Source organism: Hylaeus volcanicus, chromosome 1 (genome assembly GCF_026283585.1).
Source record: "Hylaeus volcanicus isolate JK05 chromosome 1, UHH_iyHylVolc1.0_haploid, whole genome shotgun sequence".
Lineage (NCBI taxonomy): Eukaryota > Metazoa > Arthropoda > Insecta > Hymenoptera > Colletidae > Hylaeus > Hylaeus volcanicus.
Window position 1 is genome coordinate 398,148 of NC_071976.1, and position 14,114 is coordinate 412,261.

The 14,114-nt window shown below is 41.2% G+C and overlaps 1 protein-coding gene across 1 annotated transcript in view; it reads right to left on the reverse strand.

Moving 5' to 3' along the window:
• Positions 1-14,114, reverse strand: part of LOC128872366 (inhibitory POU protein) — a 31,662-nt gene that overhangs the window by 15,790 nt on the left and 1,758 nt on the right. The gene's annotated exons all lie outside the window — the stretch shown is intronic.

Here is a 14,114-nt window from a genome sequence, read left to right on the forward strand (position 1 = left end):
TTTCGGATGACAGAATCCTTAAATCGTCTCATAGAATGGTATAGTATAGAGCGAATACTTTGGGAAATACATTGAAACGGTGTGAAATTTCAAAGCATCGTTTTAGTTGTTGCACAGTAGCGCAAGCAGTATGCGATAGTACTCGCAGTATGTCGCGTCGCGTCGCCGACTGAAACAGAAAGGGAACGAAACAGCAAGGAAAAAAAGAAACGCTACCCTTGCTCTTTGAATTATTTATTTTCTTTCCTGTCCACTTATGTCCAAACTTGCTCATACTTTGCTCAATTTGCGACTTTTCTATACTTTTCCTAACGGCTATACACCATCGGTCAAAAGTACGAGTCTATCCAACTCGTTCTAATTGTTTACGACGCACACGAGAGTATGCTTCAACGACGATATCAAACTCGCACGTATTTATCGAGATCGAAAGAACGTTTATTATCGAGTAGTGGCTTCTTACCGTTGTTGTCATGTATAATACTAACAGGTACAAAGCGTTGAATGTAAATTACTCGAATATTTCTCTCCATCGCAGCTGCGTTTACAGCCTTACAACATTCCTTCGCGGTTCGCTTTAGCTACGTTATTACAAGCGAGCATTTCAATTTCCCGAACAATTTCGAATTCTCGTTCTGCGTATTCGGGTATGTAATCAGGTAAATTCACGGAAACGTCGCGTCGGTATCACAAGGGTTGGAGTCGGTGTATGCGAGAGGGTAGTGTCGCGTAGCGCGCAGTGCATCGGTTGCAAATAGAAAGGGTGGTGTATGCACATTGCACACGCACCATGCGCGGCATGCAGGGACACGTAGCCGAGCTTCGAGACGAAATACATTGGCGGCTCCAGCGCGGGCAAACAGCCGCAGTCGAAACAGTTTGCCCGGCTAATTGATTTTCCTTGGTATCCTCGATTCGGCGTAACCGGTGCATGGTGCATGCACGCGGTGCACTGTCCGATATAGGGACACAGGCGTGCGCGCATTCGTACAAATCCAATCGGAACCTCCCGTTTGATTATCAGGAAAGCTGCGTTCGACCGATTGTAAATCAACCGCAAAACTCCGCTTCGGCGAATTATACGATACATACAGTGCGAGACAAAATAATAGCCTACCCGACCTTTTCGTTTCTAAAATATTTAAATGTATACATATACGTAAGGTGAGAATAGCATATATTACAATATACGCAGAGTGTTGTTCCGCCAACCGACGAGTTTAGCAATCCCTCGTTGAAATGTACATACATAAATCGCGAAAACGCGGAAGAAAATTTCTTTGTTCTGTCTAGCGAATTAATTACAAGTTATTCATACTGAAACCATTATACTGTTAACACACATGTGTCAGAGTTAAGTGCCGATAAAACAAAGTGTTGGTAAAAATAATTGAAGCGAGATACTTGTTTTGAAAGAAAAAGAAGCATTGGACAAATGGAAGGACAGAATAGACCAAGTTCGTCGTAGAAGTTTCAACTGATAATTAACTAAATTTACCAAGGGTTGCGAGTCAAAGTGTGAAGTCGTGTTCCAAGTCTTTCTGCACTTGGACGCTCCACTGCGCTGGTTAATAACAAATGAGCCAAGCTTCGCCCCTTCACTTTTGTTATAATCGGAGACACTTGCTCCCTTACAGTAACTGTCTACCATACTCTATTATTCAACAGATTCGTTTGAACCATTCTAAACATCGCTTGGACGTGCTTTCCACCTTCAATCTGGATATTCCCAGTTTTTATTGCTGTACCGTATAACAATATAATCTGTACCAGCTAATACCTGTACCTTTCTTACATCGGAGTAGCATGAACCTACACTTGTAGAAAAAACAACAACAAACACATTGAAGTAAGAATAGTGGATAGAATTTTGTTTGTTTCGATGAAATGTAATAATAATTGAAGGTTGGGTAATATTCGTTCGAGTACGATGTTATTTTCCAATCGTAACAGACGCGCGGAGTAGATAGGCAGTCGTGAGAATTTATGTTCGCTCGAGTCATTATTATTTCAAGTGAAAAACACAGATCCTGACGAAGCGCGAAGCGTCTAAGAGCCATCATAAAGAGAATTTATGAAATTTCGTAATGCAGTATTCTGATTCGTAGACGCTCTTCCTGGTTCTCGTCAACTCTTTACCCAGTGACTTTTTGCTTTTAATCCAGAATACGATTAAGTTACTCGAGGAACATCGTTTTGGCCGATTCATGCTGCAAGACGAATAACTTGAACGCGGCAGAATCTAACAAACATTCTATGCTCCGTCCTCAACGTTTAAAAATTGCTTAGCTAGACCAATTTGTACGTTATACGTTTGTATGTAATGTAACACTTGGCGTGTTGTCGGATGTTGCACCGTTACGTTGGTTTAACTTCTTGCACGTGTGTTATCTCTACTTGAATATTCCACGATTCGCATGATACATTTGAATAAGTATCGAGAAACCCATGCAGAATATATTTGTAACAAGCTTTCATTCACTTCTGTTGTACAATACATTAAATATTAATATGTAATTGGTGTCTCGATCAATCGCGTATCAAAATATATGCAACTCGCTGCGAAACAAATAAGTAATTAATAAAATGGATTTTTCAACGCTTTCGATGATTTAAACAAACATCCAAGTGATTTATCTTTGCTCGGTCACGATTTAATATGACAGTACAATGCTAACTGGATGATCAATAATACATGGTATACCTACTGAATTTATCACTGGATTCGATGCGAATCCTCGTTCTGTTGTTGCACTATCGTAATTGTCTTCCATCACGTGACATAGGTACGAAATGAAGCGCGGAACTTGAACAGAACTGGGACGGCGCGGCTCCTGGTTTATCGGGTAGCGTTGTTCGCGTTGTTTACTCATTTTCAAAAAAGAAATAAACGTTTTCCAATTTTAGCCAGAGGCACTATCGAAAATCACGTCGCGCATCGAGGTTAGCGTTATATAAACGCAAACGGAATTATCAGGGGACGGCGAAAAACATAATTTTCTATCCGTCGGTAACGATATAGATCGATATAGCCTTTATCGATATGAAATTTCATTCATCGCGTACGGTCTGCAGCTAAGCCGCTTTATGGATGTTTAAATCCCCGCGAACACTATGGAGGAAAGCAGATAACAGCCAATAATCTTTGCTGTTGCCTAGCAACTACCGAGCCTTGATAATTACCGGTATAAAACACAGTTTGGCACCGATTTCGATAAGTAAACATCCAAATGAAAAGTTTGAAATCAAAGTTGTATCCGTGTACATCGTTACTAATGTCTGAGGCTTGCAAGATTTTTGTCAAACAATAAACCAAAACAGGGATAAGCAGATTATTTTGGAGTATTATTGTTGATTTGATGTAATCGTTGTAACGTCGTCGTCGTCGTCGTCGTTGTCGTCGTCGTCGTCGTCGTCGTCGTGCCGAAAAAGTCGAATTCGTATCGGTGTCTGAAAGGGTGGCGCATCAACGATCCATAAAATCGCTTTACGGTATTTACAGTTAAGTCAAACTTGACGGTTTCGGAGCATAAAAATATCAGTGATTTCGTTACCACTATGTATCGAAGGATAGACACGGTCATTGGCTACGTGGTGTTCCGCCCCCGCAGTCCCGCCAATCAGACCAGCCGCTGTCTCTCATCGATCCAGACCATCTACACTATACTCAGCCGCCATGCTCAACTTCACCCATTCTCCTATTCATCGTCGAACATACACCGATCTCGACTACCAATCTGTAAAACTCGATGAAACAAATTCAAGTCATGGCTGAAATTCTTGGTTATCGTTTCAGGTTTCTGGCTGTGTCTGTTGACGTCTAGGACGAGAAAGATTGTTCTTTGATCGCCGATCATCAAAATCTGTTAGGTTGTGCGAACAGTCTTTCAATTTCTGTCTTGTTAAGAAATTCAACGGATTTTCGAGTAACGCTGCACGTGCAAGCATTCTTATGCATCCAATCAAATTATGTATCGTATCGTATCGTATCGTATCTTATTGTATATATTACGAGCAGAACAATTGAATGTAAATCGAGTTGATTTAAATACGACGTAAAAGATCCCCCTAAGTAGTTACAGGAAACAGGGGAAGAAAGAGATAATTGCGGAGAAGGCGCTCGCGTTTCCTACGACTCGGTTTAAGAATAAGATTACTTATCGGATAATATTACCTAATTTTCGACACTGAGAAACCTGGAATGAAACTGCACAATTATATGTAGGGGATTTAAAGCTGTCATCTTTCTTTTTCAATCGAACATAGAAATCATTATTTGATAAGAACGCAATTAGAAATGTTGATCGTTTGGAGAAGGACGGTTGTAATATATCGCTTTTTTTCGGTTGAATGAAACGATCACATTGATTACACGGAACCGAAGAAGAGAAGAATAGAAAGGGGTGTAAATGTAACAGGGGTTACTTCTCCGAGTTTGACTGGAATCCAGAGTAAGGGAGCTATGATAAATAGACCAAGTTCCTCTTACGTCCTTAATCATTTAACGCGTCAAGTTGGAATATTGGTCAGCATCTTCTTTCTATTCCTTTTATTTAACTGCGCGCAGACATACATAGTATTTTCTTATAGACCGATACCTCTGCTGGTGTCTCAACTCTAACGAATTTAGGAATTAATTCTCATGTCTTTTTTAAAGCAAACGTGGTAATTACCTATTTATTACGCGAATTTCTAGGACATGATCACTGATCAGTACGACATTTCGCGCGGGGTTCCGCGAGTGCAATGAATTGCTCTTAAGTGTGATGGAACGATTCTTGCGTAATCGTTTCTCATCCATCATACGCTGGTTGACAAGAACCGGTGTAGATTTCCCAGACGGAAGGATACATTTTTTTGTCGATTCAGAGTTATTACGAAGCTTATATTACTATCGTTAAGGAACTTTTGTATCGAATCCTGTAATTCTAATTAAGCTAGTACGTTTGTTGCGCATGAAATATTATATATTCCTCTATGTTGTTTATTTTAGAAAAATAAGTCGATGCCGATCGTAATCTGCTCTCTTTTTACCGATTATACGCATGCGTGAATCGTTGTCGTCCACGGCAGGAACACTGATAACAAGACATGCTCGTCCATATGGCAGAAAAACGTGAGATTCGAGGGAATACGCGACAAGGGAACAGTTCTTGTCAGTTCTATCTAGTTAACACACAGCCTCGTCATTACTGTGGCCGCAATAACGGTCGTATATGACGACGTCAGAGTTTCTCTAATGGAGGTCTGCTTTTACCTATTCGGGCTGCGCACCCATCCGCGCAATCCCATTTACGCCACTACCCGCACAACTAAAATCGCTCTCTCCAACTTATGTCCTTTCCCGATTCTCCCTCTACTTTCTCTGTATTTGCGCGTCTCTTTGTTGTTTCTTCGCTCCTTCTCTTCTTTTCCTTTCATTTTTATTTCTGTTTAATTTTATGGCTATTTTTTCATTCCATTTTCGATACATTTTTTAACGTTTCTTACTCTACGTGTAATAGCGCTAAGAATTTTCTATCATCCAAAGATTGTTCAAGGATGCCGTCGATAATTTCGACATTTACTTTAATAATTATTAATTTATCGACGTTATAGTTGTTGAAAGTATGATCAGGAGTGTAGCTATCTAAACAGCGACAAGATAATATTAAAACGGACCGTTATTAATGGATCAGTCTCTCTAACGAGATCTGTTGATCGTTTCTTCCATTTGCTTTCCATTCCAACTTGCCCGAGTTCTGACTGACGTAGCTTCACGTCATTTCACTTACCTGGAACGTCACGAGCTCCGTTTTCCATTTTCGGTTCCCGTTCTTCGGAGGACGCGCGACGGCTCGTCTGCCACGCCAGAAACTACTTTCCGGACTTTGCTCGACGGAACCAATTATTAAAATAGAATCTTCCGGTAGCTGTCTCGACGTGGCTGCAGGTAAATCGAAAAGCCTCGATTGACTCAACTTTGTTTAATCTTTCGGGGCCTTTTTTCATTCGCCTGATTACGACGCATGATAAACGATTAGCTGAAATGTATGCTTGCCGAATTTCTTGCTTATTTTTAAACTTACAAGCACTACACCTGCAAGTGCACTTGAACCTTCGATGAAAAGACCGAACTTTCGCAAACGGGTCAGCCCTGATCGTTACTTTATCGATCTCAGCTATCAGCCGGAGTTTCTCACGCATTCGTTTTACTGGGAAAATCGCTTTAGCTTGTATCGTAATTCGGTAATAAAAATCCGTACAAAGGATATACATATTATTTGTTTCCATCGGTAATTATTCGAAAAATCGATAAATAAGCGAAAACTGATTGAAAACGTTGCGTTTGCTATTCCGTGTTTGCACGCATTAAGCTTTCGTATTGTTTTTAAGGATGAAAAGAATTTTGTTGGTAAATGAAATCGAGAAAAAATGAATGAATTTCGAGAGAACGGGATTTAAGGATTCCATTGTTTAAGCATCATAATACTTAATAGAAACACGTAAAGCTATATTTCCAACGAGCTTTTTAATTCTCACCGACCAATTTATTAACGATTTAATTATGACGAGCATTGCACAAATTTGACAGGTGTACAATTTTACTTCCATGTCCCTGTTTTATTCCTCGTTAATATTGAACAACGAGGAGTGTACAAAATTACATTTAAAATTCCAAGTTGAATTTTAATCAGCAGCATTGTTGCGAAACTAGTAATCAATGTGGATGATAAAGTGTGTATGATAAAATATTGCGAGGTACAATGTTGTACTCGTATATAGTCTTACACGTTAGTCTCGTATTCCACTCTTTGATTATTATTTCGCTTGTTATCTGCACTGTCGTAAAGTATGTAATATATTACAAAAAAGACCTTTTCCGGTAGCCTCGCGTATTCGTGTTCGTTTCAACGGCAAACCAGAAAACGTGTAGAAGCGAGTAGATGGAACCGATTTACCGTTTAACGAGTGGTTGCGCCGTCCGCGCCGTCCACGCCTGCGATAGTTTCGTACGAATCGATAGTCCGATCGAGTCGAAGCGAGTGGTGTTATTGACCTACTTGTAAAAACAAAATAGAAAATTGGGAACATCCGTTTTGGGGAACGATGGGGGCTGTCGTAGGGATAATTCGAGCGCAATAAGTGACACGCGTAAATTCAGTGGGCCTGTAATTGCAATTGTAGTAATGCAGTTAAGGAAGGATGAGAGCAAACAGTGGGCAGCAAGTCGGTCACGTGGCGGGCACGCGACGGCACGTGGCAGCAACACCCAACTGTAGCTTGTCTTGCGTTGTCCTGTACTAGGAAACTTTTCGCAACACGAGGATTTCGGTGGCAGCAAGCAAACGGAACGCGTCCTTTGGATCCATGGCTACAACTTTTAGGGCCACGAAGGGCGGCCGCACGCCAATATCCCACCGGGGAGATGAGCGCATTAAGAAAATTGAAACGTCGATTTGTCCTCGAAACTCGGCCTGACGATAATTTCATTAAGACCCGAGGGGTAAAACCCCGATGCTGGAAGATAGACGCCGCGGAAGACATCTCACGGTCGATATTGCTTTAACCAGGGATGATGCTAATTTCAACCGACGTAGCCGCTTCAGCCTCGTTCCTCCGGAAGGATCTCCTACTGTCGGCCGAGGAGAGACTTCCATTTATAGAACGTCATAGCAGCACGCTTTTTCATTGCTTCCGAGTTACGGGCAGTGCGATTTATGAAATCGAGATCCGATAGGTATCGTGGCTCGGTCAACCACCAAAGTATTCGAACGCTATCAAGTTTTAACATTAACAAATCAGCCTGTTAAAGGTTTTTTAAATTCTGGTATGAGAAGTTTAACGTCACCTGGTTTTACATAGAGAAGAGATTCGCGTCCGAAGAAAACGTGGAAATATTCTCGGCGGAAAAACAGATTAGGAAAAGGTAGATGGTCGGACCTTTTCCAGAAAACATAGACGACGCAAAAAATTGTCGATATATATTATTTGAAGAGTGACACATATCCGACAAGAATGTGTACTCTGCCCACACATTCCGCCCTTACCCATGCGTTGCGTTCAAGCAGGTGTACGTCTGCCCCCTGCTCTGAGCTCGTCTCTCCCCCTTTGCCAAGATACAATCGTGGCATAAACATATGGTCATAATAATAGACTCTTGATTTTGACGAGGGGTGCTCCCGTTGAGTGTCCCGTGATTGTTTCCCTAGTACCTAAACGTAAAACGTGTGGATAGGCTTGCATTAGACGGGCCGCTTAATGGAGAGAAAAAAGGAACTCGTATCAAAAGAAGATACCGATGCTTCTTTCTGGTGTTTTTGCTGGTAACTCTGCGATAGTTTCGGCAACGAACAGACTTATCCTCGATGGTGGTTATGCTTCGCAGGACATAAAAAATATACGGAGAAGTGGTATCCTTCTCCTAAAAACGGCACACGTGTGTACATACATACGAGTACATGTATCTCGATGTACACGGCCAAGGGATAGGACACGTACGTGGCATTCGGTACGAGAGAAGGGGATCAAGCTAACGGAGTAGACACGAGCGTTCCCCATCCAAACTCTATCGGAACTTGGCAATTCTCGCGTTTAACAGTTCGGTCACGTACAGGTATACCTCTGGCTCGCGCTATAACATACACACCACGGAATTGCTTATGTTTTATAATCGTCCACGACCAGTCTGACCCGCATCTCCGTGAGCGCGCGATCATACGCGGACACATCCCCGACCCTGGGTTAAAAGATATTTTTACGCGACCGAATACTATATTCCGTGATCTTTGCTCGTTCCATAGGCGGAGTGTAATGATTGCTACGTTTACGAGTACACGCCAGCTGAAATTGAATATTTTCTGATGTCGGTATTCTTCGCGATCGAAAAACAAGACAGAATCGTGTTTCGTCGTTCCGTTCTTTAATAATTATTCTCTGCCACGTTTTCCTGATTTTAGATCACCGTGCGATGACAAGAAGGTAAGAGCAAACAAGATGGAAAGAAATTCACGATGCGTCGTGAAAAGAACAGGAAACGTACAGGGTGGACAGAGACGAAGGTACGGAGTCTAGGGAGGGTGTAGAAGAAAGGGGGTTCAGGAAGGGGAGAGAACCCACGAAGGGATCTCGGTAAGTATTATTGTAATTATACACTTAGGTTTATTTCCTGCGTGCCCGCCCTTGTAGGGGCTGATAGCATTATATACCGCGGCTCTCTAATAAAAATAATAATAAGAGCGTTAAACCGCGAAGGACCGAGCGGAAGTAATGTTCGCCCTCGCTGGTAGCCCACACCGTGTACCTATTTCAGGCCAACGATGGACACTAACCCCCATGCAGGAAACCCTCGTAATACACCCGTATTAATAATACTGGCTTGTACGCGAATGCCTGTTTGTCTGTCTCGCACGAGACCGTTTCGACTGATTTAGCCGTCCGTGTACGATGTTTCTTCGGTTCATCGGTTCATCGGTTCGTCGTGTCGCGGATTTTATGGTTGGGTTACGCGATATTTTCCTTCGACATCTTATTAAAGTCAACTTTCATATATTTCATTGGTATAGGTTGCACGGTTGAAAAAAGTCTATATGCGTGTATCTGATCGCGCGTCGATATACGTGTAGAGATCCCATTTGTAGGTATCACTCGAACATATGTGCGTGACTAAACCTCCACTCTCTTTTTGCACCTGCTATTAGCGAATACCATTTTAAGTCCCTTCTTCGTTATATTCACCGTCGGTTATTTTTTCCCTAACCTTATCCATCCCTTCGTCCAACTGTATTCCTTTCAAAAGAAAGTAACTATCATTTTTTGCTTTCGATACTTTTCATTTCCCACTAATTATTATCCGAGAAATATTGCGACCTAGCCGTCTCTGTTTAGTTGTAATTACTTTTTTTCGGCCACGACTGCGAGCTGATTGAAATTCTCGAATCGTCCACCCATCGATTACAAATGCCAACCTGTAATTCTATTTAAAGTTTCGAAGCGGAAGAACGATCGAGGAGAGAGAACAGTAATAACCCGAACCGATTGCCATAAAACCGGTGAATTAAGAGTGGTGGTGGTGCGAGAACGGGAACGAGGGAAAAATCAGAAAATGAGAAGACGACTAATTTCCTTGTAAAGGAAAGGAAAGGAAAGGAGGAAATCGATAATTCTTCGCGGAGTTCCTACCAACGAGGACTCTTGTCTTCGGTCGCGGTCCATAATTTTCAATTTGTGCAAATTAACGTTTCTGTTCTCTGCGCGTCTCCATGAAGCACGATAAATAAGGGGCCAAGCGAGTAGTAAGTATAAATCAGGAGCGATTGGATGTAAGTGGGGAGCGTTATGTGTCCCCAGTGTCCCGTGTGTGGGATCGTCCGCGGCTGTTCTATGGCTGTGAAACACACCTACGCGCGGGACACGTGGGTGAGTGGTCTGTGAGACGATGCACTATCCACGTACTTTCACCACCGGAGGGACCCGGCTAAGGCCATACTACCCCGTTTACTTCGCATCGATGTTCTTCCGCATCGAGAACTCCAGTGCATTGCGACCGACTCGTATCTCCACTATATTATATTGTATTATTCTTCTCCTCCGAATTCTTTGCTGGCCATAAATTCAATTCTCCCTTAGTATGCGTTTACAACGGTATCCTATTATCGGCTCTGTGTTAAATTTATGTGTATTCTGTATGTGGTACTGTGGTACCGTGGTACCGTGGTACTATGGTACGTTCCGATTCGAAAATACTTTGAATTCTAACGGTAAATATTGTTTGGCAGTTTTATTTATAGTAAATCCCATGACGCGATGTACAATGTCGGATAACATCCTACAGATTTGAAATAATAACATTTCGATCGGAAGACAAATACTGCGAAGTGCAATAACGTATGCATAAATTACGATACGTACGTACGCACTGCTTATCTCGAAGAAACAATGTAAAAGTACGATTTAAAATTCAGAGCCCACCACGAATACTCATACACGCACCAATGAAACGAAAAAAGAAGAGTTCCGGTTGAAGCGATCGGTTCATCGGGTCTTCAAACGCACACAAATGTGTCGTTGATAAGCATCTACGGATGACCTTTTTCAAACGCGTTCACCTTCCTCCCCCGTACACAGGTGCGCACTTGTGAGTGGCACAGGTGTAGTATCGATTATGCAATCTCGTGGCCTGCAGCCCCTTACAAACGGTAATGCATGAATACGCGTGCATCCCTTCTGGCCTGTACGCTACCCCAATACGAATAAACCGGTTCGAAGCCGGTCTATCAAACAGTCCTGACATTAATTGCCGCCTTACCATCGCGCCACGAAACTACCACGCCATCCACTTGACGCATATGCTACTTTTCAGATTTCCGTGTACACGCTCGATTCCGTGCATCTTATTCCCCGTGCCTTCTATACTTTTACAACGCCCCGCTGTGGTCGTTCTCGTTAATATACCTAAACAACATCGATACTGCCAATTATTTACATTTTAAACACGGTGTGCTTTTTCTTCCTTCTAACAAAACCTGTAACGCGAAAAGGTTCAGCAGAAGATTCGTTCGTGGGTAAAGATTTTACAAAACTGACAAATATGCATACGGTTCTCGTACAGAGTTGTTCATCGTAGAAACGGCACGAACGTCGACGCCGACGTCAGTTGGCATACCAGGCTGCAAGGATCTTCTGTTTGCTCGAGTAGAAATGTACGAGTTATTCAAATATTGAATTCCACGAAGATTCTGGAAATCGGGCCACTGGATACAGGATATCCGTAGAATAACAGTCTTTGGGGGAAGGCTCGTTACGAACACAATAGAAACGCTGTTTAAATTCAAACTGTTAACAAAGTTAGTTCTACGTTTCGATTTGCTCGTATTCACTTGTGTACTTTGACATCCGTTTAGTATGTTTGTCGATGTTGGTATGCTCGTGTGGGCAAACCAAAAACCATCCATGGAAGTACAACAAAGTCTTGGATTGTAGACGAGAAGTCTTCGGGAAGATTGGTTTATTTTACAATTATTTATTTAAAATCTGAGAATTGATTACGTTTCGAACGCTCGGTAGTGGGTACGCAGTCATTTTTCTTGCGAGGGAATTCGTTCAGAAATAATCATAAAAATACAAATTCTAACATGAAAATTCACCTTCAAATTCAAACTGTAATTCAATATTCATATGTCAAGTTTTCGAATAATGTAACAGCATTTAATGTTTTCACGTAACGATATTTAAACAAGAGTAATGAAATATTACATAATTATAACGTTAATTAACATTTTCTGAACTCTCGATTAATAGGTAGGTATTATTATTTTATTAGGATAATGTATCACGTATACGAAACGTGGAAAAACATTAACAGAGCGTATCGCGTGTACATGATAACAAAAATGATTGGTAATTACTATTTTAAGGAAACATTTAAAATTGATCACGTTCCACGATTCATTCACAGTTTGAATGCCGATGATAAAATATTTAAGAGCGTAGGAAACCATTGATTTTCGAGTATTGTACAACGCACAATAGTGGAGCAGAATGTGCATTACACATTGTATCATTCAAGTACTTTGTTCGTGAAAATTGTTATTAAAATCACGTAGAGTTTAATTCCTACGTTGAATAAAATTTCGATAATTATATTAAAATAACTGGATAAATGATTAGTCGGTTGATAAATGAGTAAAACATATGCAGATATAGGTATAGACGGAACACGTGGAAATCTGCAGGATGTATAAAAAATGATCAGACGACATTGTCATTCAGTTTTCAGGTTTCAGTTTTCGGTAGACCAATCGTAAATCGGTAAAAGAACGTTCACTTTTAATGGTTAATAGCTGATGACGCGGCAAATGTAGTAGTCGAGCAATCGATAATAGCCGCCCGCGCCGTCGAGTTTCTCAAGAGTCGTTACTCTTGTCGATGCCACATTTCCACTGCGATACTTTGTTCGAATATTTGGAAATTATACGGGTTATACACCGAAACAATCAGAAATAAATATATTATCAACTACACTTGCGTTACTACGACCGAGTATGTATAAACAACGGGGCTGATTCGTCTAACTATTACGTACTATTTCTACTTAGACATAGGTATCGGTAAGTTAGGTATTAACGCTGGTACGACATTATTTGTTATCTATCAATTTTGTTACTCACAATTAGTTAGAACCAGGTAAAATAGATATTGCCACAACACTGACAGTACGTATGATACAAACATCAACGCAAGTAGAATAAGACTGTATTGATCGGACACGTTAGCCAAATCATATATACGTAGACGTACATATGAAATTGCGCCAATCCTATTTTATCTATTTATCCATGTATAGTTTATCTTGCCAAAGAGCTCTCCCGTTAATAAATAAATAAAGGGTAACACGATTTATTGAGATTTATTATTAATACCTCGACAAAACGAAAGATCATATACGAATAACGTGCGAAATGGCAGCTATCGCGATGTAAATAATTACAAACCGTACGATAAATGTTTAGCGCGAAACTATATTAATTACCATAGATCGTTGACACCGTGGACAGAGAACACTAATTAGACTCATTAACGTTATTAACGCATTAGTCATTAGTGCGATAAATTTTTCACGGAACATTACGAAGGTGTTAAAACCCTACGAAATGTTTATTTAATTAATCGTTGAGTTATTGGCATGTGCGGTAATACGTTGAGCATTCATATGTAGTTGTCCGAGCGCCGTGCGTTCGCTCACGGGATGATTTTGGGTGTGCTCACTCGATGGTTAAAGCAGAATCGAAATGCGGAGAATAAAGATCACCTTTTTAAAGAAAGCAATAATGACAAATGACAAATCACAAAGAAAGAACGATTTCGTTAAATTCGAGTCAGCGGGCGTAACGATACGGCTGTAATCTCGTCTGGGCACTCAACTTGTAGCGACGGTTTTTATCCTATTACGTCACATGAATAAACTAAAGACCGTGGAGCCTGCGACATACCGGAGGAAAGAGATCGCGAGATTGGGGGTGGAACAGATCGGTTCGACGTGTGTTACAGTTTCGAGGCCCGCGGAGAGAGAGAGAGAGAGAGAGAGAGAGAGAGAGAGAGAGAGAGAGAGAGAGAGAGAGAGAGAGAGAGAGAGA